Source organism: Monodelphis domestica, chromosome 3 (genome assembly GCF_027887165.1).
Source record: "Monodelphis domestica isolate mMonDom1 chromosome 3, mMonDom1.pri, whole genome shotgun sequence".
NCBI classification, from domain to species: domain Eukaryota; kingdom Metazoa; phylum Chordata; class Mammalia; order Didelphimorphia; family Didelphidae; genus Monodelphis; species Monodelphis domestica.
This window is the reverse complement of record NC_077229.1, coordinates 506,089,764-506,116,358: the sequence shown is the minus strand read 5'-3', so window position 1 is coordinate 506,116,358 and position 26,595 is coordinate 506,089,764. Positions and strand designations below refer to the sequence as shown.

At 36.9% G+C, this 26,595-nt stretch overlaps 1 protein-coding gene and 1 pseudogene across 1 annotated transcript in view; both read left to right on the top strand.

The window, feature by feature from the left end:
- The window catches only part of ZSWIM6 (zinc finger SWIM-type containing 6), a 219,356-nt gene that overhangs the window by 2,847 nt on the left and 189,914 nt on the right, over positions 1 to 26,595 (top strand). The gene's annotated exons all lie outside the window — the stretch shown is intronic.
- Positions 9 to 26,595, top strand: part of LOC130458539 (cytosolic acyl coenzyme A thioester hydrolase-like) — a 98,726-nt pseudogene continuing 72,139 nt past the window's right edge.

The window sequence follows — 26,595 nt, the reverse complement described above, 5'->3', positions numbered from 1 at the left end:
TGAGTCACAGGACAAATATGCCATTCACTCCCCGTCCGTTCGTCCGCCCGCCCGCCCGGCAGTCCGTCCGCTCGCTCGTCGGTCCGTCAGTCTGTCCGCCGCACTCCTTTGCCCCCTGCACCCCCGCCCTCAGCATCAGACTCCCATGCCTCCCCCTCCCCCCTTTTCCCTGTCCCTTGCTTCTTCCTCAGCCCCCTTCTCTTGCAGGCGCCCCCCACCCCAAGCCTTGTCTGCACGGTCATATCCAGTCCACTAATGAATCCAGACGATAATAAAAAGATTACACTTCCTCTTCTCCATCTCTTCCCCCCCCCCCAAACCCCAGACCTTTTCCCTTCACACACACAACACACACAACACACACACACACACACCTCCCCCTCCTGTTTTTCCTGAGATCGGGGCAACACGAGTGGGAAATGAATCAGCAAGAAGAGACCCACTTGAAAGGGGGTGGATGGGTGGGTGTTTTCTCTTTTTTTCTTCTTACCCTCTATACTCCCTGAAGATACTGAAGAGGGCTTTTTTTTTTTTTTAAGGGGGGGTAGTATCCTGGACAAAGAGAGGCTTTTTAGGGCAGCGGTACCCCCTTCGCGTTGTGTGGGGTGCGTGTGTGTATGTATGTGTGTTGGAGGGGGGGGCTCAATCTGCAGCAGACAATGCAGCGAGCAGGCTGATCCCGGGGCGGCTGCCGCTGCTGTCCTCTCTTTCTTTCTCTGCTCCCCCTCCTGCTCCTCCTCCCCTCCCTGCTCCGTTCTTCTTCCCCCCAGTGATTTGAGGGGAGGGGGAATACATTTCCATGTTCTTGAGCGAATGGTCCTCTCCAGGGCTGCCGCGAGTGAGCCGGGGGGATGGATGGATGGCTTCGGGCTGCTGCGGAGAGAAAAGGCGGAGGCTCCGTCAGTTGTCCTGGGATTTAACTGTTTTCTCTCTTCTCCAGAACCAGCAGCAAAAAAGGGGTTGGGAGGGGGGCGAAGTGGTTCCCCCACTCGCTAGACTCTTACTCTTGCCTCTTTTCTTTCACTCTCTTCCTGAGAGATCTTTTCTCTTTTAGTTTAAAAGCCCCTGAATTAGAGTTTGTGTCCCGTAAATAAACAGGTCCGAAGATTCCTTTTTAAATTTAATATGTTTCAGATGGCTGTTTGGGATGACTGCTTTTTTTTTTATGGGGGTGGGGGGTGTTTTCTCTGTTTTTGTTTGAGATGGGTGGTCAGATTGTATTTTTATTGGTGTGCGTTGGAGACCTGGTGGTGAGCAGGGATTTCTTTTTTCCCCCCACTTTGAGCCCAGCCTTGCCTCTGGACAGATTTCTCTGGACGCTCCAGTTTCTTCCCTTCTTCCTCTTTGGTCCAACCCCCTCTGGCTCTATTTGCCCACTGCGCATCTTCCATAGCAGTGGGGCAATTCCTCTTGAGGGAGGATGAGGAGGGGCATCTGACACTTTGTTCTCTTTTTCATGTTTGTATCCTTTTCAGTTTTCTGTCACCCTTCGAAAAGGGGAAAGCAAACAAAAGCGTCTCTTTATTTCTTTTCAGTGCTTGTAAAATAGAAGAGATTTGACAAAGGCAGAAGGGCTTGTGATTTAAAGCTATACAGCCCCATTCTCTGACAGACCCTTCGAGACCCTTTTAAACTCTGTATTTGAGAAAAGCTTTTCTCTGTTCCCCTCTCCACCCCCAATCCCCTCCTCCCTCCCGTCCAGCTCTGTTTCTGTTCCGTGGATAGAGGGACTTGGACTGAAGCAAACAGTTTTATAATTGAAATCCTATCCTCCTCCTCTTCTAAATAATAGAGACATTTTTTCCTCTTTTGTCATAGATTATATGAAATGGTAGGGGCAAAGGAATCTGGAGAGCATTTGCCATTTCTTTGGAGTGTAACTTTTCTAGTATCTAATTTCTAGTATCTAGTTTCTTTCACACGAAGAAAATTAAGTTTGGCTTTAAATCCGGTAGGCAATAGGTTATTAATTTGAATTTTAACACGATCTGCAAATGTTAATTCCTGCTTGGCTATTATTTTCCACTGGCAGCCTCCAGTGTTGCCTTACTTTAAGGCTCCCTGCCTTCTGCCTTGGGGGTTTGAGGCTATTTAGTCTCTTTTGATGTAGTTAATGTTCTCTCAGATTTTACTTTTTACTTACTTTCTGCCAGTTTTAAAAGGTTGAAATACATCTATGGTTTCCCAAGAGTGGCAAAGAGGTTTTGCTTTTTTTTTTTTTAAATCTTGGTTGGCAATGTTGAGGCTTTTTTTTTTTCCCTGTGCTTGACTCTGCTTGCAAGCAATGAGGAATGACAGGAGTGCACATAGGGAGGGTTTCTTGGCTGATTGCATTTAAGCAAGGAATTCACTGTGAAAATAAAGCCAAGGGGCGATAAATAAAAGATGCAATCTTCTGTAGGAGACAGACACACAGCGTGGGCTTTGCCTGCTTTCAGCAGTGGAAAGAGGCCTTGGTGAGTAGTTGTAAAAGAAAATAGTAACTTTTTTGTGTAGCCTCTAAAGGGGAGGGGGGCATTGAGTGATTTTGGCAACAGTAGATGTGAAGAAATGTTATGCATTTAATACAGTTCAAGTGTTGACCACCACCTCTGGAATACTTAATACATACCAAACAAGTACTGTACAAATTGTGGAAAATGTTCTTTTTCTCCTACTAAGTTGTGCCAATTTCCTTAACTTCCAAGTTGTATTACTTGTTATGCCAGTCAAGTTGGAGATCTTGGGCTATTACTAACCGTTGTGACAGTTGGCAGTGTGAAATATAAACTTGTTATGACTTTGGGTAGGTGGGTGGGATTAAGAGTGCAGAGTTAACCAAAGAATTCAATTTAAATCATGGTTTGGCTCATGTGTAAGCATATGTACAATAAATAAGGAATATTTGTCAAGCTGAGTGTTTCTGTTGTAGAATTTGTCCTCACTTCAATTTCAAAGGAAATTTAAGGTGCTTACTTTTATTGGAAGAGGTAAAGATAAAAAACATTTTTTAGAAAAAAAATATTTGATATAACATTTATGTAACAGTGGAGAATAAATTAGAAAATTTAAGTTACATGGAGGAGTCTTTGTAGAAGTTTTCTGGATTTTTAATTCGGAATTACACAATGGGAAATATGCAGTTAAGGGAGAATTCCACTGAGTTGTAGGAATTGAATAATGAGTTTCCTACATAAAAGGAACTTAATATTTAGTGTACTGGACTGAATTTACTATGAGACTTACTTAAGGAATTCCATTGTGATCCGAATTGGTAGTCAATTTTTTTTCTCTTAAGTTTCATTCAATTATAAAACGTAAGCAAAATTAAAAAAAAAACCCTTATCTTTTGAACTTAATGTTATTAGATGTGTAGTATTTAAAGCAAAACAGTTCATCATCTGGTTATAGTATTTTCAAAAGTTTTATCAAACAACCATATACTTTCAGTTTTGTTTTTTTTTTAATTGGAGAGGCAGCAATCCATTTGGGCAGACCTGTATTCAAATTCCCTTTTAACTTCTTATCAGCTCAGTAGCTGTGGGCCACTTAATTTCTTTAGGCCTCAGTTTCCTTACTTGTAAAATGGAGGAAAGTAGCACCTCTTTCTTTTAAGTTGTAACAGATGCATTTAAGGTGTTTTTAAAGCCTTAAAACTCTATAGAAATACTAATTGTTCTTGTTAAATGAAGGCATTTTAATATAGATATCATGATTGCCATGAAATAACTGATTTAGAAATTTAAAAAATTCTGAATAATCCCTTCTCTCCTTACTCAAAATGTATTGATCCATCTTATTCTGAAATCACACTTCTTTAATTTGTATCTGAGACCACTGCACAGCAAACAAACCACAAAACCAGGATTTATGGGTTCCTTCTTCGCCCATCCCCCCCAAGGAGAATAAAGAACATCGATCTTTGAGGGGGGAGGTATTTACTTGACAGCCTTAAAGTAGTGACAGTGCATAGTACAAGGATGGAGTGCTGGGAGTCTGGGAGATATGCAGACCAAACCCAGGCTCTTAGCTAGCTGTGTGAGGATGGGCTGGTAAGTCACTTAGCTTTTATGTGCTTCAGGCCCTTAATTACCAAATAGTTAATGTATTGAAGACAATACCCCTAAGCTATTGAAATTTAAAATCTGTCATGATTCTTTTTTTGATTGACGATTTGATTCTAGAAGGAGTTAAGTAAATGAGTCCTGTTTATTGGTGACTATTAACATTAACCTTGAAACCTATATTCCATAGATAGTTTTTTATAGTTATTCTGTTGTAAATTTTTGTCTTTTAATCAGTAATAAAGTGCTCTATAATGGATGATATATAAGAACACTAAATTCCCAAATCAGCCAAATTCATATTTTTCATTGCTCTTTTTTGGATTGAGAATATTAGTTATGATGTATTCTTAGATCTAGTGATACTACAGAGTCCCCCCCCCCCTCCCCCAGGGGACTCAGTACAGAGTTCCAACTGTAGTTGTGAATCTGGAGGTTTAAATACCTACTACCCACCAGCATGTATGGCCCTCAAGTCCTTATCTGGTACATACTGCTATTGGGACCTTGATATGTTTATGTCTGCTTACGGATGTTCTGAACTTCCATGGCCGAGCAGTTGGGGGTCTGCTCAGGTCTCCCTCACTGTACTACAAAAAAGACTAGTACTCAGCTCCAGGTACTTTCTCTGGTTGTTCTCCACCCCTGGAGTGCTCTCCCTCCTCATCTTTGCTTCCTGACTTCTTTCAGGTCCAACTAAAATGCCTTATTCTGCAGAAAATCTTTCCAACCCCTCTTAATTTTAGTGTTTTCTTCCTCTTTAAGTTATTTCTTTATCTGGTATATAACTTGTTTGTGTATATTTGTTTGCTTATCGCCTACCTCATTTGATTGTGAGCTCCTTGAGGTCAGGAAAGGACCGTCTTTTGCCTTTTCTGTATCCCTGGGCTTATTTAATACAGTGCCTGGCACAGAGTTGATACTTAATAACTGCTTATTGACTGACTGCTTAAATATCAACCCATCAAAGATTTGTTGAGTATTCCACTGTTCCATGAAATGAAGAGATAGATGGAGCTAGTTAATAATATGAAAATTCTTTTGATGCTTTGATTATCAATGATTCACACCATAATCAGGAGAATGGAGACTTTTAAGACTGTTATTCTATCTGACAAAAGTTTTCATTTTTAAGTTGAATTTTCAGTAGAATGAATATGTAGAATATGTAGAATGAAAGATCTGGGATAGCTTTCTCTGCTCTTTCAAAAATCTTAATTTCTTGCCATCCCTGGTGTATGTGTTAATTGTACACATTTGGTATGAGTAAGAAAAGGCCACCCTGAAGACTTTAAGATCAAGTTTATCCACAGGCCAAGTACATTTTACTTTGAATTTCATTCCTTTTGCAAATATGAGGCTTTATTATCTTTTGAAACATGGCATGCTTGCATTGAAAAAGTAGATACTGAAATGCTTTAAATATATGAGTGTTTTTTTTCCAGCAAAAATACTTTAATTTCTTAAACCTAAATTACTCCATTGAATAATGTAGTTAATTTCAAGAGCTAGCATTCCAGCCAGAACACAATGCTTTGGAGACAGAAGACATTATAATAATTTGAGAGACTATTTAAGGATATCTATGCTTATTTCAATACTTTATTTCCTGGGGATTATCTCCTCATTTGACAGGTGTAATTCAGTTAATTACCTACATTTTAACTCTAAATATTTCCTCCAGAAAGAAAAAACCCAATAGGTCTAGTTTTTAAAACAATAGCAACAAGACCAAAATGTAAAGGATTTAGTTTAAGAATGAGAGATTAAAGTCATTGACATAGTATTTTTAGTGAGAACAGCAGTGCACAGCATGACTGTATAGTTGTTTTTCACTCTCCTTTATTGACCTGGTCTCTTGGTTATATGAAAATTGGATACTTATGGAAAGAAATATATTGTTGTTGTTGTTGTTTTTAAATTGGCCCACTAAACCATTTAGTATAGTTAGTGTTCTTTATTAAGAAGGAAAAAGTAATCTTGGACATTTTATTTCTCAGGAGTGACTTCTGGTATGTGAGAAAATTCTGATCAAAACCCAAGGAATGAGAAAGATTTTTTTTCTTAGGGTGTGTATCAGACTTGAACTACTTTTGACCTTGAATTTTGACTTTTATCACCCCTTGAGAAACCAAGAAGGTTCACACCTTCTCTTCTTCTGAAAGTAGGTGATGAAAAGTCAGTATCATTTCTAGAAATTTGTATCCTGGAAATTGAAAGATAACTCGAAATTGATTTAGTTTGGTCTATCACTATTGGAAAAAAACAATCTAGACAAGAACTGAGTTTCCCTAGTTTTAAGCTTTTTGACTTAAACATTTCAGTATTGATCTTAAAATGAGATATAGAGGGAATAAATTTGGCTATTACGTGCTAAATAATATATATATATATATATATTTATATTTGCCTTTAGAATGTTTTTGCAAAATAGTTTGCACAGAGAAAGAGATCAGGTGTCCAATTTCCTTTTTATAAAAGGATATTTAAAATTTTGAGTTTAGTGAGAACAATCCTTAAAGTTGATTTAAAAAAAAACTAGCTAAATAAGATTTAAAAAATTGGTGACTCAGTTGCCCCCTGAGAATGTGCTTTGGACATATCTTTCAGTTCTTAAAAAATAGGCCACTTCCTTTATCAAGAAAGTATAGATTAACTAAATCCTAACTGGTATATTATAAATACTTTATTATTTAAAATGACTGTGGTTAACTATTTTTAGATCAGATTTTAATAATAGATTTCTCTATGGATATCCAATTTTTAATAAGTTTTGTTCTTAAGGTTGTTCTTGAGTGATATCTAGTTGTTAGTAGCTGACTTTCTCTTCCTCTCTACCAAGATGTTTGATTTTTCAGAAATAGGAAGGAATAATGATTTAGCCAAATCATGATTGATTGTAGATAATCTAATCAGATTGTAATGATCCCTGTATAAGTACACATGCCCCATTTCTTTTTAAAGAAAGCATATTGAAATATGACAGACTGTTTTTGATCATTATTCTTATAGAATTTCAATATAATCAGACCCTCAATTACAATATTGGATAGAGTTAGAAGGATTTTTCCAAGTTTTTAAATGATAAAATATGAAGTATTTCTGGACAATATTTTAGTCTTATGTTAAATTATTTGCATTTATTAATACTAGCATGTACATGATAATGTAAAAATAGGATTTTAAATTATAATTTTGTACTAATTGAAAAATCAGAAACTCATTTTACGAATCAGTGTGTTAAAAATTCAAGTTAACTTGCCTTCTTGTCTTGATTTAGTTAACAATCTGATTCCTTTCATAAAAAGTTTTTCATTGTTAATTGATGTGATGATATAGTGTAGGAAAAAATTTCATGTGAAATACTGATTTTATGAAAATAGGTTTTTATAGTTTTACTGATTTTAAAATTCATTTTGGGTAAGCAGAAGTAAGCTGCTAGTGAGGGAAAAAATCTGATTGGAATAATTCATAAAAATGATTCCTAACTCATTAAAAGATTTAAAGTCTATTTGTATTTTGCTTTATTTCATGATATTTTGGCAGAATTTTTTATTTCAACAATAAACTTTCAAATTATGCTTGAAATCTGACTTTAAAAACCTTGTGCTTTCCAATTTAAAAGTATATATTTTATAAGTTGCATCTACATGTCATTTCTTATCTATATTCATGTTCATACACATATAAATAATATGTGTTTATTACTTATATGACATAACACATATAGCATAATACGAGAATATGTATATGTATTTTCATATGTGTGTGTAAACATTTAGATAAACATTAGGCATGGCACAGGGGATAGAAGGCCCAGCCTGGAGTCAAGAAGACCTGAGTTCAAAACCATCCTTGGACACATACTAGTTGTGTGACCCTAGACAAATCACTTAGCCCTGTTTGTCTTAGAATCTTTATCTATAATATGAGCTGGAGAAGGAAATGGCTAACCATTTCAGTATCTTTATCAAGAAAAACCCAAATGGAGGCATGAACACTTGGACATGACTAGACAACAACAGTACATGTTACTTATTTACCTGTGTGTGTGTATAAACACACCCATGTTTATTTTTGGATCATGTCATGAAATGGATCAAATAAAATTAATGACTGCTTGGGATATAGTAGATACCATTTAATGCCACCTAGTAACCTGTGTTTTTTTCAGGACCTGTTTCTATAGCATTTTTTCCTACTTTATTTGGATTTTGTCCTTGTAATGATATCACCATCTATTGATTCATTCTTTTTTCAGTTTGTTTTATGTATTTTGATAAACTGATTTGTTTGGCCCCACTGACTTTTCTTACCCTTCTTTTTTCCTTTTGCTTTGTGATTTGGGCTCTCATCATCTTCAAAGTGTTACTTGAATTGATTTTTGTTATGGTTTTCTGCTTGGTGGCTCTCACCTCAAAATCTTCTAGTTATATTGTTCTGTGTGCTTGTACTTTATTTGCTTGAACTCATAGCTTTATGCATTTGACTTTTAACATTTGGTCATAACCATTGACTCCAAAATTGTACTCCATTTGGCAATTGATGAAAGATCTTTAACTTTGGAGTGCAGTTTTGAGAATGGGTGTAAAATTTGACTTGATTTTTTGCTTTCATGTAAAAACTTTCCCATTTAAAAGAACAACCAGGAGCCAATTCTCTTTGCAAGCTAAATTGGAAAATGGTATGAGTCTGTGAAAACAGTATTATAGTGAAATAAATTGTGAATTCGTGTTATCAGGCCTTTAAATAAAATGTTGCCATTTAAAAATTATGAATGAATTAAGAACATTAAATGCTCACTATGTTTGAAGCACTGTTAGAACACTTCTTGTTACTTGTGAATACATTTGACAGTCTTGGAAGGAACTGGTGGTATCTGTGCAGTCGCTAAGAGTCTGACATTAATTGGGAGGATGCAGCAGGACCTGTCAGTAAATGTAATTCCTAGCTAGGAGACTAAGTTTGATTGGATAAATCAGAAACTCATTTAATGAATTAATGTGCTTTAAATTCAGGTGACTTACCTTCTTGTCCTGCTTTATTTTACAAACTGTCTGTTTACATAAAAGGCATTTTTTTTTTGTTAATTGGTGTCTGTCCTCTAATGTGAGAAATTTATATGGAAAATAATACCAAGGATGGTCCTGTGGAAGCAGCATTTACACTTTGATTTTCCCGTTCCTCTACCTTTAGCTAATTATACAAGCAGTCACTTAGGACATATTGGATTTTATTAGTAAAATGATGAGTTTTTATGTATAGTTCTATGAGTTTGTATAATGCCTTATATGCATCTGCCTGTCCTTGTGCCAGCTTAGGTCATTTTTCTTGGTAGGATCCCTTGATGCTGGAAACAGTACCTGAGAAATTGGCTGTAACTGGGGAATGGAAGTTTGATATTACTGCATATTTTGCCATTTCCTCTTACTAATGTTACTCAAATTATAATATATTAAATCTACATATAACATGTATATATATTTTTATCACATATACAACTTCTTTTCTGATATCTTCAACTTAGTTACATTTGTAAAATCTCATCAAGGTGTCAGTTATAATTTTGGACTGCTAGTAGATCTGAGGCCTAGAATGGTCAATTCAAGGATTTTAGTGTTGAAAATAGAGTCAAGTTTAAGGTAGAAGAAGAGAGAGGCATTTATCACCTCTCTTGTGTTTAGAAAGAAGAGAAAGGTAAGAAATCTGCATTGGTAATGGATATTGATTCCCATCTCCTTATTTTTTCCTCCAATCTCAGGGAAACAAAATAGGTATCAGAAAGATCCCTATATTCTAGCTGCTACTCCAGGATTTATTTTTAGCCTGGCCCTGGCATGAGGCCACAGTGGAACAAGGCCAGATATTATAAGGATGTTGGCAAATTTCATAAAACTAAGTTTTTTAGATAGCAAGCTAAAATCAGGTTCTCTATCAAGGAGATTGCACATGTTGTGATACCGTCTGTTAAGAGAAAGGTCCAGACCTATCTCTGGCCTTTACCTCTACTAAGGTGGACTGGATGTAGGTGAAAGTTGTCACTGGAAGTAATATTGATGTAGCAGCAGGAATACTGTCTCTTGAGCTAGAGGCCTGGAGTTCATATCCTGTCCCTCATACTTCCCCTGTGACCTTTGGCAAGTCACTTAATCTCACTTTTTTCATCTTGACCAGCTTATCACGGTGATACCTACATTTCTACAATTACCTTCATTTTCTCACTTTCCTTCCTTGCAACTTTGGACTCTATCCCTCTTCCCAAAGTCCCAGTAGGTGTGTGTTTACTTTATCATGCCTGGAACCAGGTCACAGGTTAATTTCAGGTTATCTGTACTATGCTGTCTCAGCTCTGGTCATCATTCTCATTTGCCTCATCTCCTTCCCTCCCCAAACCAATGCTCCTGCATCTTTTGGCTTAGGAGAGGTTTTGACTTAGTTTGCTGGGAATCAGGCTTCTAGGTCTCTTGGCCATTTTCACATCATGTAGCCACTAGTGTACTTCTTCCCCCACCTTCCCATTTCCCTTTTATATGTTGTCTTCTCTCATTGGAATATACTCCTCCAGGAAAGGGATTGTCTTGCTTACTCAAACATAGTGTCTTACATATATTACATGGTTAATAAGTGCTTTATCTGCCTCTCTGCAAAAAACCTGAGATGGTTGAACTAATTGCCCTCTGAGGTCCTAGATTCATGAATTGATGAGCATGGGCAAGTTGCTTAAGCTCTTCGTGCCTCAGTTTCCTCACTTTAAAAATATTTTGATTTTTTTCCCCCATGGTTACATGATTCATGCTATCCCCCTCCCTTCTACCCTCCACCCTAGCAGAGTTGACAAGCAGTTACACTGGGCTATACATGTATATGCAAATCCTATTTCCATATTATTCATTTTTGTAATAATTAAAAATAACCCAAACCTCAAACCATATATGCATATAAACAAGTGAAAGTTTTCTTCTGAATTTCTCCCTCCATTCTTTCTTTAGCTGTGGATAGCATTCTTTCCCCTCAACCCTCTCACCAGAAAGTTGCAACCAAAAATCACCCCACTTTTTTCACTGTGCTCTTTGGAATGCCTGTCCCATAGGCAATATGCTTTCTTAAATCTTTTCCTCTTCCATTTCTTCCATCTTCTAAGCAATCATCAAGACCTAGCTTCCTCCAAGGACACAGCCTTTCTGATTACTCTTTCTAGAACTGATTGCACAACTTCACTCATTTGCCTTGGCTCAGTGGTAGAAGTGGAGGTGTTGGAGTACTCCTTTATCCTCTTTGCCACTTCCAGGTTATCTTTTGAGATGCATGCAATGCTTATCTACAATCCAATCAGAATCCTGGTAGCTATTGTCTATGGATCTGCTGGTCACTCACTCCCTTTCCTTCCTCTGGTTTGGTATCTGCATCAATTTCCCTCCTGCTCTCATAGTAGGAAATTTCCTTCCCAATCTCCTTCCTATACCCAAACCACTTAGTTCTTCAACTTGCTCATTTCTCATGACATATTATTCCTCTGGGCTACTTCAGCCACACACAAAGGCAGTCCTAGTCTTGATCTTGCCCTCATACATAAAGGTACCACCTTTATGCACCAGAATTTTTGAAATCTCTTTATCTAAACATAATATAATGATCTCTGTCTCTGCTTCCTCACCAAACCCTACTCTTTCTTTTTCTCTCAGTTCTCTCTCCTGCCCTGACCTCTCCTTTTCCCTATCTTAACCCCTTAGTGAAGCTGTTCAACTCTATACTCTCCTCTTGAGTCCTTAGCCCTTATCACATTGCTGATTGTGTCCTGTGAAACCTCAGTCTTCCATGGCTTCTCATCATTTTCTGTCTTTCTATGTATGTGCTGTTGAGTGAAGGAACTGAAAGTCAGTTGGCTATTCACATTGAGTCTACTGCCTTAATGTGTGGGCCCTTATTGCTGCTAGGAAATCCTTCTTTACATCTATTTTCAGTTTACTATCCCATTCTTCACAGCAGTTTTTCTAACCCATTTCATTCCTTCTTCCCCCTTCCTCTCAGCTGAGAACCTTGACTCATTGTTGACAGAAAAAATTTATGCAATTTGCTGTGTTTCCTCTTTTCTACTCTTCCTTATTCCATATAATTCAAATGCCTTCTGCCACTATCTCTTCCTTTACCCTTGAGTTGCATGAAGAGATGGCCACGTACTCCCGTTCCATTCAGTATCCTCCAACATGTGTCCCCCACTTCAGTTTCTTCCTGTCTACTGGTTCCTTCCTTACTGTCACAAACATGTCCATCACTTGCTGTTTCCATGCCAGATAACGATCACGCTATGTTTCTTCTGCTCCTTGTGGCTAAATTACTTGAGAAGGTTGTCTACAATAGGTAGGTGCCTTCACTTTCCCCTCACTTTTAACCCTTTCAGTCTAGCTTCCAATCTTATCATTCCACCAAAACTCTGTCTCTATCAATGCTCTCCGAATTGCCTAATCCAGAGACCTTTTCTCAATTCTTATTCTTTTCAATTCTCATTCTTCTCTGCAGCCCTTTGCACTGTCAGTAACCCTCTTCTTGAAACTTTCTTCTCTCTGGGTTTTTGGTATATCATTCTCTCTTGGTTTTCCTATAGCCTAGCAGACTGATCCTTTCCAGTCAGCTTTGTTGGGTTTTCATTCAGGTCACACCCTCTAACTATTGAAGTTCCACAGGGTTCTGTCCTGGGTCCTTTTCTCCTCTTGTGCCACTTAACTGGGTGAGCTTATTAGCTCCCATGGATTTAATATCTCTATGCTGATGATTCTCAAATTTGCCTATTGTGCCCCAACTTTGAATCTCTTTCTTTCAGACATTTGGAACTAAATATCCAACAGACATACTTAGCATGATGCAAAGTAAGTGGTACACCTTCCCCATCCCTCATTTTTCTGTTATTGTCTGGGGTATCACCATCTTCCCAATTGCTTAGATTTGTAGTCCTCCTTACCTCACTATGGTACTGCCCTTGTCCTTATCCCATCTATTGCCAATGTTTGTCCTCTTGATTCTTCGTTTGCAGGATTTCTAGAACACATCCTTCCCTTTTATATGATCATTATCCTTGGTATAAGCTCTTACCCCTTCACATTTGGACTTTTGCAGTAGTCTGTTGATTGGTCTCTCCATCATGTTTCTTCAATCCAGTCACTTTTATTTTTTTCTTACCTTTCATTTCATTTTATTTTGTTTTCTTATTTGCAAACTACTTTATTGATGGTTTTATATTCTTAACCATTATTTCCTTACCTTTCATTTTAGAATCAATAATAGGCCATGGGTTAGGTGACTTGCCCAGGAAGTATATGAGGCCAGATTCGAACCCATGACTTTCCCTCTAGGCCTGGCTCTCAATCCAGTGAACCATCTAGCTGTCTCCTCTAGTCCATTCTTCACTTATCTGCTAAAGTAATTTTCTTAAAACTCAGGTAGTTCTGACCATGTCACCCTTCTGCTCAGTAAATTGTAGGGCTCCCTATCATATCTTCAGGATAAAATACAGAATTCTCTGTTTGTTGTTCAAAACTGTTTATAACCTAGGGCAGCCCCTAACCTTTCCAGTCTAACCTTATGCCCCACCATGTACTCATCAATGTAGTGGATGGACCATGACCTCTGTGCTGTTCCACAAACAAGACATTCCATGTCTCCTGGTATTTTTTTCCTGGCTGTTCCTCATGCCTGGAATTTTCTCCCTCCTCATCTTTTTTATTTTATTTTTTAAATTTTATTTTATTAAGAAAATTTTTCCCTGGTTACATGATTGATATTCTCTCCCTTCCCTCCTCCCTCCTCATCTTTGCCTTTTGGCTTCCCTGTTTTGTTTTGTTTTCCCCTAGTCCCATCTTCAGGAAACCTTTCTCAACTCTTTTAATTTGAGTACCATCTCTCTTAATTGTTTCCTATTTATTCTGTATGTGTATATGCTTTGTATTTATTTGTTTGCATGTTGTCTCCCCTGATAGACTGATACTATTATCTTTTGCCTCTTTTTGTATCTCTAGCACTTAACACAGTGCTTGACAAATAAAAGACACTTAATAGATACTTGCTGACTCATTGACTGCTCTGAAGGATTTTACATTCTACAATATGGCCAGACGTGTAAAGTTTCAGCAGATGTAGGCTTAAAAAGAACCTAATTATTATGTTCTATGTCAGATATATATTTTATCCTGTCTATTACTGTTAATAATAGCAATATTATAAAAAAGTTAAATATATATTGTGAGGAAAATACTTTGTAAACATTAAAACCATACACAATTATTATTATTTTTTATTCTCACAACTGTGATTTCTTATATTGAAATTTCTTCTACCATCCTAGTTTGGTAGATCATCTGTAACTTAGAGCTTCTAAAAGTGGGACCTGAGAGGTTAGAATACTTGCCCTAGATCACATAACTAGAAAGTGTTGGTGTCTGGCCTTGGAATCAGGACAGCCTGGGTACTTATTATTACTCTGCCAGGCTACTTTACAGTATAAGTTGTTAATGTTAGTAAAGGACTGTCTGAAGTGGTGCCCCCAGTACTGCTTTTGAAAAGTAGTTTGGAGAATGGGAAAGAGACCACAGAAGTCAATAAGGGCAAAGGTTTTCCAAAAAAAGGAAGAGAAACATGGAATGTATAGAGCAGAGGACAAGGAAGCTTGACTTAAATTTCAGATAAGATTCTAGAATTCATAGGGGATAGCTGGGTTGCTCAGTGGATAGAGTCAGGCCTAGAGATGGGAGGTCCTTGGTTCAAATATGGCCTCAGACCCTTCCTAGCTGTATGACCCTGGGCAAGTCACTTAACTCCTATTGCCTAGCCCTTACCACTCTTCTGCCTTAGAACCAATATAGAGTATTAATTCTAAGACAGGCAGTAAGGGTTTAAAAAAAAGATTCTAGAATTCATTATTAAAAGAAAGGTTAATGAACTTCTGAAATAGAAGCACTGATTCAAATGAGGTAGAATGTCTTCTTTGACAATAGATCATAGTAGGCTATTCTTATTCTGCTCTGCCCCACCCCCTTTTGTTGGACTGGGTATATTACTGAATTAGAATAATAATACATTCACATTATGTATTTGTAACCTAGATTATAGCAAAGTTTTTGACAGAGTTTCTCAAAGTCAGGATTTATCCATGTTGTCAAAATCAAAGATTCTTTTTTAATATGGAGGAATATTGTTTAGGTATGATTCCACTAGTCTAGTATGGTTTCAGTGTCTCTCTTCTAAATCTGATTCTGACAGCCTCTAAGATAGGCAGGTCTACTATTATTGCCTTTATTTTAGAATTGAAGAAAGTGAAGTTGGGTGACTTGCCTAAAGGTCACACAGCTGTGAAATGTTGGAACCATTAAGAGATGGTGACATGAAGAAGTGTAGACTTTTCCATTATTTTTGATATGCTTTGAATGGTAGAATTTAGAACTAGAATGGACATTAGAGATCATCTAGTCAGACTATCTCATCTTTTATACATAAAGCTACTGAAGTCTTGAGAGTTGTTGTGACTTGCCCAAGGTCACAGTACTAGAAAGAGATTTAAACTGATCCATCCCATCTAAGTAAAATCCAATGTCTTTTCCACTTGTGCACTTCTTCCTTGTTAAGTCAGTAATCTTGAGGTTATGGTTTGTGAAGTAACATCATTCCTGTACTATGAGTGCAAATCATTTTCTGCAGTTGTTGGTTTGCCATTTGCTTACACAGTGATTGGCCATGTAATCTTAGGTGTTGGTTCATACTGTAGCTTCATGGTCAAACAATTAAAAAAACCCAAAACTATTGCTTTTTCTCCTTTGAAACAGTTGTTTATTTGGTTGATATTTAGTTAATATCTATTTGTAGATAGATTGAGTGTCCTCAAGACTGTCTATGGGCCATTAAAACCCACCACCACTCTCTTACTATCCTCTGACGGTGACACTCTCATAAAAGATAAAAAAGGCATCAGCAACAGGTGGAAAGAACACCTCAGCCAGCTCTTCAACCTACCCTCCTCAGTTGACCAAAGCGCCCTTGACCAGATCCCCCAAAATCGCAACATTGAACAACTTGACGTCCCTCCTTCAATAGAGGAAGTCCAAAAAGCCATTAAACAAATGAGTACAGGTAAGGCACCCGGTAAAGACAGGATCCCAACTGAGGTGTACAAGGCCTTAAATGGAAAGGCGCTCCAGGCATTCCACATAGTGCTGACCAGCATATGGGAAGAGGAAAACATGCCCCCAGAACTCAGAGATGCCTCCATCATAGCCCTATACAAGAACAAAGGCTCAGGAGCAGCCTGTGACAACTACAGAGGCATCTCACTACTCTCCACTGCCGGAAAGATCCTTGCCCGTGTTATACTCAACAGACTCCTGTCATCTGTTTCAGAGCAGAACCTGCCTGAATCACAATGTGGCTTACAACCAGATCGCAGCACCATCGACATGGTCTTCATGGTGAGGCAAATGCAGGAAAAATGCCTTGAGCAGAACCCGAGTCTCTACATTGTCTTCATAGACCTGACAAAGGCGTTCGACACAGTGAACAGGGATGCATTGTGGGTGATCCTCAGCAAGCTTGGTTGCCCAGCAAAATTCGTCAAACTGATCCAGCTCTTTCATGTCGACATGACAGGGAAGTCCTATCTGGTGGAGAGACTTCCAATCGCTTCAACATCTCCAATGGCGTGAAACAAGGCTGTGTCCTCGCTCCGGTACTATTCAACCTATACTTCACCCAAGTATTACGACATGCTGTGATGGATCTAGACCTGGGCTTCTACATCAAATACCGGCTGGATGGCTCACTATTTGACCTTCGCCGCCTGACTGCAAAAACAAAGACAACAGAGAGACTTATCCTGGAAACTCTCTTCGCAGATGACTGTGCTCTCATGGCCCACCAAGAAAATCATCTCCAAACCATTGTGGACAGGTTCTCCACCGCAACAAAACTGTTTGGCCTGACGATCAGCCTCAGCAAAACAGAGGTGCTGTTCCAACCTGCACCAGGGAGGCCAATGAACCAGCCGTGCATTATAATTGACGGCATGCAGCTTTCTAACGTCAACACTTTCAAGTACCTGGGCAGCACCATCGCCAACGACGGGTCCCTAGACCATGAGATCAATGCCAGGATCCAAAAGGCCAGCCAGGCACTCAGGTGGCTGCGCTGCAAAGTCCTCCAACACAGCGGTGTAAGCACTGCAACGAAGCTCAATGTGTACAACGCAGTGGTCCTCAGCTCGCTCCTGTATGGTTGTGAGACACGGACACTGTACCGGAAGCACATGAAACAGCTGGAGCAATTCCACTCTGATCAATCATGAGGATCCGATGGCAGGACCGAATCACCCACCAGGAAGTCCTCGACAGAGCCCACTCCACCAGCATCGAAGTCCTGGTCCTCCAAACCCAGCTACGATGGTCTGGACACGTCATCCGCATGGACCTACAGCGAATACCAAGACAGGTATTCTGTGGTGAACTGTCAGCTGGACTCAGGAAACAAGGCCGACCAAAGAAAAGATTCAAGGATCAGCTAAAGTCCAACTTGAAGTGGGCTGGCATGACACCAAAGCCACTAGAACTCGCTGCCTCTGACAGAAGCAGGTGGCGAGCCCACATTCACCATGCCGCCGCCACCTTTGAAGATGAGCGATGTCAATGTCTTGTCACTGCGCGTGAACGCCGACACCAGGCCACAACCGCACCTCCCATAACAACTGTGTGCCACAAACTGTGTGCCTCAGCCTTTGGACCGCAAAGCCACATGAGGGTACACCATAGATGATAATGCACAAAGACAATCATCATTCACGGCTCCGAGAGACTACTTACTACTATTTGTAGGTTTATTTAGTATAGTATTCTGTGGGTTGATATTTGGTAGCTACTAAATGTTTAGGCTCTTGAAATACTTATGGGAATACAAAAAACTTCTTTCAGTATTATTATTGATTGTACTTTTCATGAAAAAAATATCAGATTCATTCTTGAGCAGATTAAAAACTGTTGATAGAGCATCTGTTTTTTTTTTTTTGAAAAGTTTTTGTTAAAGTAGAGAGCAGGTGTGGACTATCCATTCTTTCTAAAGCACTGATTATATAAATGAGATTATATTAAAAATGGTTTCATACTATACAAATTAAAGAAACAATAGGGATGAATATTATTCTCTTAACTAATACATGTTGGTATGAAGTGCTTAGGTCATGGGATGGCAGGATAACATTTAGTTAGTAAATTGATCTACTGCCGTTTTTAAGGTAGCACACAATAATTGGCTTAAATTACTAGAAATAGAATCAAAATTGATTTTTCTTTTTCAACTTGTCTTTAAGGCATAGTTTAGATGAATTCAACCGAATTTACTATAAAATTTACTATAAAAGCAAAGAAGTTCAAGATTAGGAAGATTTAGCAAAAATAAAATGATAACCCTACAATATTATAGAAGCAAAATGTTTCAGCCTTTGTTAAAATTCTTTTGTCTTAAAAGATAATTTTGTTACAGAGAGTAGTAAAATCATCAATTTGCATACACTTCCAGAAATATTTTGTTTTTTGTTTTCATTTTGGCCCAACATTTCATTTATTACTTATACATTTCTTCATTTTTTTATTTTAAGGTTTAATTTGCCAGTGATTATTGCCTAAATTTATTTTCTTTGCCTTGTTACAATAGTTAGCTTTTCCAAAATCATGTAAATAGTGATTTATGGTGAAATGACAGACTCTCAATATTTAACTGTTCTTAGTGGGGAATGTCTGCAATGCTTCCTGTTTACATATAATGCAAGTTTTTAGTTTGGTATTGTAATAGAGCTTTGGAACATATGCAGATCACCTAACATGGAGGCACCTTGGTTTTTTTTGCATTTCAGGACCCAAATTTTGAACCTTAAAGAGTACAAATTACACTATCATTAGGAATACCCTACAAAGATGAACTTTATTTTAAGGCTCCAATGTAGTGATATTGTTGTGAAATCTGAATTTGAGAAGTCTTTGTGTTGTTATAAGCTATGGTAGCCAAAAAGGTAATGCTGGAAAAATCTGTTTTAAAAAATGTTTATGTAGAATGTTAATAGGCAAGTTAATAATTTGTGTCATAAGTAGAATCATCATAGAGTGATAGGGGGAATAACTTTTTAGGTGGCTGGAACAGATGTCTTTTTTGTAAATGGGGCCCTATGAGGTGATTTGCTCCAGGTTATACTATTATGTTGTGCAACTGGGTCTCAAAATCCATTGTCTGGTCTTGCTAGTCTTGTGCCCTTGCTCACTGTGTCACTTTCTAATAGAATAGCAGAAGACATTAACATGGCTTTCCTATCCCAATTGGATTTAAAACATTAACTTACTGGAAAAATCTGGCCCATGCTACTTAGGAATAGCAAGATGTTATATTTATGGATGGCTTTGTTAAAATTAGAGGAGTTTCCTTGAAGTTTTCATGAATCCACCCCTGAAAGATATTATTAAGTTTTTTGGTCTAAGCTATTTTATAGACAGCAGGAAATTCCAAAGGAGTGGATTGTATTAGGGTTTTCTTTCAACTACCACTATCTCAGTGGAAAATAAATCTATTCTTTTTTTGTTCATTTGTTTCAAATACGGAAATTATCAATTTTATTTGAATAAAGGATTACTGAAATCCAGTAGTATTGTTTCATTGAAGTATTTGTTCCCAGTCTTTTTTTTTTTAATTTTAAACCATTTTCCTTTGGTTTTATCTCAAATGCTTGAGGATTAAAGGGGGTGATCCAGTCAGAAAGGCCTAGTGACATTATCTCATTGCAAATTCTGAATACAAATTCTTGTCAATTGAGTTGGTGTTTTAAGCTCATGAAGTACCCATTACTTTCTAAATGTGATCTTTTTTGGGTGTAAATCACAATTTCTTAGTGGTTTAGTTTTTATCCTGATTAAAAATACATATCAAGATTATCAAAAAATAGTAATTAGTATGAAATCTTTTTGATAGAAATTGGGAACTAGGAAGTTGGGGAAAAACAGAGCAAGGAGGAACACAGTAAAAATCATATGGGTCCTAATGTAGTCAATTTCCTTTTCACTGCTTTGGCTTTTACTACTTTATTTGTTCCTCCCAGCCTAATAGATACCCGTTTCGTCATTTCTTAATGCTGTTACCAACTCATTCAAAGGCTTTTCCCCCCTAAATGGTACCAGGCATGTTTTGTTAGGAAAATGAGCAAAAATAATCAGTTTGCTTTTCAGAGTTTTTTTTTTTTAATGATTTGCTCTCCAAGAATACTTAAAAAAAATTGGGACCATGATACCCAAAGACTAGAGATATACCCTGAATATTTGACTATTTTTAGTATCCAATTATGAATTCATAATTAATGAGTTTATCTAAACCTTCAAAGTTTTTACATTTATTAAATGATAAGCTTACAACCTGTTGTATAAATTTTTTTTCCTATTTAATTAACCCAAACTTTTCTTTGATTTCAGGAATTGCCATTTATTTAGAAAGAGCAATTGAGTTTAGTAAAAGAACACTAAATTTGGAGTTAGGAGATTGAATCTCAGTCCTGATCCTATGTTAACTGGATGACTGAGGACAAATTGCCTACATTCTGGGTCTCTCTTTACTGTCTGTCAAATGGTGCTAATACTTTATTTCACTGTGTTGTTGGGAGCATCAAATGTAAAGTGCTTTGTAATTTAGCACTATGCAAATTTAACTCTTGTTATTATATTCAACAAAATTGATTCAACAAACACTTTAAGTTACAGAAATAGCTACGGTTAGGTATACAAAGATGTAAATGAGATAACCCCAGCTCTTAAGGGCCTATTATTTGGGAATGAGGCTTTGGGATGGGAATAAGATATTTTCACTGATAACTATAATCAAGCTGTAATATTATTACTTTTGTTACCCCCTTGCTCAACAAACTCCAGTGACTATTGCTTTTAGGATCTGCTATAAAGTTCTGTGTTTAACATTTAGAACTCTTTGTTGCCTGGCCCCTTTCTACCTTTCCAGTCTTCTTCCTCTTTACTTCCCTCCAAAGACTAAAAAATCCAGCTAAACTGACTTGTTTATAGTTCAGTACAATACTTCCTCTCTCTTCCCTGTGCCTGTTCACTGGCTGTCCCCCAGTCCTGGAATGTCATCCCCTTACCTTGGCTTCTTGCCTACCCTAGCTTTCTTTAAGACTCACCTTCTGTGACCTTTCAGGGTCATTTTTCTCTCCCCTTTCCCCAGTTTAATAAAGCCTTTCTCTTTCATACTCTCCTCATTTATTCTATCTCATATGTACCCAGTTATTTACATGCTATCTCCCCTGTTCAACTGTATGCTTCCTGAGAGCAGAGACATTATTATTATTAATTTTTTTGCCCTTAAAAATTATCTCCAGCTCTTAGAATAGTGTCTGGCTTACATAGTATTTGTTGACCGAGTTATTGATGAAAGAATGGCATGTAAGATTTGAGGAAAAAGAGAACTGTCACTTATAGTTAGGGATCAGAGAAGGCTTTGAGAAGGAAATGGTATCTCAGTGGAGCTTGAAAGAAGAGATTTATGATGCTTGTATTTTTGATCTTGCTAATTACTTTGATTGCAAGATAGAAGATAATGAATCATTCCAAATAGATATTCTGATGATTTTTCACTATTGTAAATAAATGAGGGAATCAGAGAGACATGTTAACATACCTTTTTTTTTCTTTTTAAATTAATTGCCTTATGGATGTTAGTTTCTTTTGGTCTTTAAGTCTTATTGAGAAGAGTTTGTTTTTTCCTCACACTTTTTACAGTCTTTTAGAATAGAACATTGAATTGCTTTCTTTCAGAATTCTACCTTATGGGGGAAGTTAGGTTGCTCAGTGGATTGAGAGCCAGGCCTAGAGATGGAAGGTTCTTAATTCAAATCTGGTCTCTGACACTTCTTAGCTGTGTGACCCTGGGCAATTCACTTACATCCCCCTTCCTCCATTACTTAGACCTTACCACTCTTCTGTCTTGAAACCAATACATGGTATTATTGATTCTGAGATGGAAAGTAAGGATTAAAAAAAATTAAAAATAAAAATATCTACCTTACTTGAGAATCTACCATTCTTGCTAGCTCTCACCTTTGATCACTACTTCCCTTTTCAGATAAATTCTTAGAAAAGTCTGTCTGTGCTTAGTGCCTCCATTTCTGGCTTCTTCATATAATTTTTTTCCTCCAAAATTACCAGTCATCTCTTCAGAAAAAAGATTAAATTTATAAAAGATATAATTTCAATATCCTAAGAACTTTTTTCTCTCCTCACTTTCCCCTCACATTGAAAAAACAAAAAAACCATATAACAAAGTGTGTAGTCAAACAAATTGTCACAGTGGCTATGTCCAAAAAAAGTCTTATTCTTTATTCTGAGTTTTTACTCCTCTGTCTTAGTAAGTGGGTAGAATGTTTCTTCCCTGAGCTGCAACATGGACACCTCAAACTCACCATCCCCAAACTCATATTTTCCCTAAACCCATTCCTCTTCATACCTTCCTTATTACTTTGAGATGCTTTCATTATATTTATATTTCTTATATAGCTGAATTAAATTTGTCTGTTTCATAGTTTTAAACATTTTAAAAATCTCTCCAAACCTAACACTTTAATCCAATTGTCCACAATAGCTATTGATATAGGTGTGTATGTATATGTATATACACATGTATATACATGCACATCCATATGTACACACACATATACTCTAGTTAAAAAAATCACTCAATGAAATCAGCCAAAATGTAAAAATATGCTGATTATTTATATGCTGAAAACACCCTTTCAGCTGCTTGTGCATTATATATTGTTGGGCAGTTTGTGCAGTTGAGATGAATGAGATACTTTTTAAGTGACATTTATTTCAGCTGGCCTATTTTTGTTCTTTGTCAACACAAACATTGTGTTTACCCTACATAAATGGCAGTGTGGTAGATTTGTTTTCTTATCAGCCATTGAGACCTTCCCCCCCCCCCCCCTTTAGGCTCCTATTGGATCCCTCAGAACAAAGTTTTAAAAAGTTTGTAGCACAGTAGAAGTCATCTCGATCTTTCCCATGTGTCCACAAACAGTAACACTATTGGAGAATATGAAATGAGCTGATTTATGGAAATGATTATCTTGAAGGGCCGTTTCTAGCTGTCACTTAATGCTTTTTTTTTTTTTAAGAGAAATCAATTCTACTCTAGGGTTTTTAATATGTTGTCTTCAGTCGCTGTAGTAAGTATAGCATTGAGTTACTTTGGCTACCAAATATCTCCTGAAATTACACATGTTGTGAAAATAAGTTGAATATTTTAAAAGTAGTTTGTATAACTAGTCTACAAGAAGCTGAGCTATCCCTAGTTGCTTAGAAATTGCTTTAGGTTAATTACATAAACTTTGTTGTGTCATAATACTTAAACAAAACAAAATTTACAGTGAGGAAATTAAAGAATAACCAGAACACTTGGGACATATTGTAAATAGGGAAAAGAACAAATAGTTTTGAATGATGTGGCATTTCGTTTCTAACTTCAGTTCATCAAATTTGTAAATTTGGAGATTATCTCTGTAGGCAATACAACAATAGTCTATCCCTCTTCTAGCTCTTCTTTTCTCCTTCTTGCCACTTGCTAATATTTCTCTCCCCATTGGTCAGAAAAGGAAATGGAATATGAAGTCTTGGCAAAAACTGATATATATGATTTATCTTCACAAAAATCATTGTGGATTGAGATTAAAACTTTTGGATAAAATGAAAACTGAGCTATGGATTGAATTAGTTAAATTTTATTCAGTCTTTTGCAGCTATGATGTAATTTGTATCTTTTATTTGACAATACATTTTGAAAAATTTTTTGGATAGAAGTTGAAGGTTATTTAATTTTGTATGAGTTGAAGATAAATTCTTATCTTTTGGGGTTATAATGTATCAATATGTACTTGTTTTAACAACATAGTCTCATTTGCATATTTTGATCCTCTTAAAGTTGATTTTGCTTCTCTTTTATTAGACAATATAGTTACTAGATGATGCCACCTTTTATTTTACCATTTTCATGACATTCAATTTCTTTTTGTTAACTGTAAGAATGAATTTGCCACTTATGTATCTGTTCTGTGAAATTTTTGTTAAATTTTTCCATTTTTATTTCCTCGCTACCTCTCATTTTCACTTTTTGTTAACTTTGTCATCTTTCTGTTAGCACAGCCAAATTGAGCATTACATGCAGGTTCTTTTGTTTTCATGGCCTGTTGTTAGTACAAAAATAGCTCCACTGTGCTGTTTAATAATTTTCTGCTTGACCTTGAGCAAGCCAATTAACTGTAATAAAAAAGATGGGAACCTTGGAGTGAAGTAAGTATTCTAGTGTTTGTTGTAACAGAAGAAAGGAAATCTGGGTTCATTTGGTACTACTCTAGATGTGGAGGAAAGTGTCTTTTAAAGAATTCAGAGCAAGGATGGGTTGAATTTTTTGTGTTTTACCTCCATGGTAAGTCATCTGAAGAAGGAATGGGAAATTCTCAAGAATGAAATTCTGAAAGCGCAAAGAGAAACAGTTTTAGTGAAGAGGAATAATAGGAGTTTGTCTAACAATTATTATGAATCTACACAGGGAAAACCAACTTAGATTTTTAAATTAAAAGGTTGGTACAGAAGATGGAAGCAAGGGCAGGTAGTAATGAATAGGAAAAATATGGCATTGTGGACTCTGATTATGTCAGGCTTCCAGAGATGATTTGTGAATATGTAAGAAAAAATGAAGCAGGGGGCAGCTGGGCAACTCAGTGGATTGAGAGTCAGCCCCAGAGATGGGAGATCCAGGGTTCAAATTTGGCCTCAGACACTTCCCAGCTATGTGACCCTGGGCAAGTTACTTGACCCCCATTGCCTAGCCCTTACCACTCTTCTGCCTTGAAACCAATACACGGTATTGATTCTAAGATGGAAGGTAAGGGATTTAAAAAAATAAAAAGAAAAAAAGAAGCAGCAAGACTTAAGAATTTTACCTGTGAGAAAGAATACCATCCACATTCAGAGGAAGAATTGTGGGAATAGAAACACAGAAGAAAAACAACTCCTTGATCACATGGGTTGATGGGAATATGATTGGGGATATAGACTCTAAATGATCACACTAGTGTACATATCAGTAATATGGAAATAGATCTTGATCAATGACACATATAAACCCAGTGGAATTGTGTGTCAGCTATGGGAGGGAGGTGGGGGGAGGGGGGAGGGAAAGAACAAGAATCTTGTATCCATGAAAAAAATATTCTTAATTAATTAATTAAATAAAAATTTGGAGAGATAGCTAATACACTGGGTGACCTAGTCAGGCACCAAAAAGATCATTGATGGCAAAAATATGGGACCAAACCAAATAAGATGTGATTTTTAATAGGGATAAATATCTTATTAAAATCAGTTTCACAAGTACAAGGTGAAGGATATTTACCTAGGTAACATCTCATCTGAAAAAGACCATGAAATGTAAGTATGATTCAATAATGATCTCCTCTGCTTCCAAACTATTTTTTTAAGGGAAGCAAATGGAAATGATCAAATAAAATATTATAAAATTAAAAAAAAATAGTTTGCTGTTGGGCCACATTGAGAGAGGTATAGGCTAATCCCACTCTTGTCTGCCCAAGACAGGTAACATCTGAAATATTGTGTGCAATTATGAGTGACAGATTTTAGGAAATGATTCATAAACATTAGAGCAGGCCAACCATGATGGCAAAAGGCCTTGAGCATATATTCTGTGTGAATATTGGTTGATTTACTGGGAATATTTAGCCTGGAAAGCAGAAGTCTTGGAGAGAGGGGAATGTGAGAAGAGAATATGTTATCCATATTCCAGTATTTTAAGTACCCTTGAGTTGATTAGACTTGATCTGTTTGGTCCCCAAGGGTAAAGCTAGAGGCATTGAGTGGGAAAGTTAAAAAAGAGAATATTTAGGCTTGTTGCATGGAAATCTGTCATATACTGCAATCCAAAAGTAGAATGGGTTGATGAATAAAGTATAGTGGGTTCCCTCTACTTGAGTTCTTCAAGCAAAGACTGGGTAACCATTGTGGCAATTGAGGTTTCTTTCATCTGTAAAAATTTGTGATTCTATGTGATTCTTTGCTAGTGATAATAATTAAGCAGTAACATTTTAAGTTTAAAAACCATTAGGTATGTAATTTTGAATGTGTATATGCTCTTATTTTTGTGATGTATTATTTCTATACCATAGGATCTCTATATTGTAGAGATGTAGTGAAGTTCAGAACAAAGGCATAAAACATATTTTCCACCATACTTGAGCCATTACATTAAAATGTAATTGAAAAGTAGTTAATAAAATGCATATAATACATTTTTAAAACGAATAGAAATTATTTACAAATGTCTTGATTTCTCCCTTCCCTCCCCACATCATAGAAAGCATCATGTGGGAGACAGATATGTGTATATAAATGATGCCTTTCATGTTTTCATTTTTCAGTTCATTATCTGATTCACGAGTTATTCTTTTTGGTTCTACTCTTTCACAGTT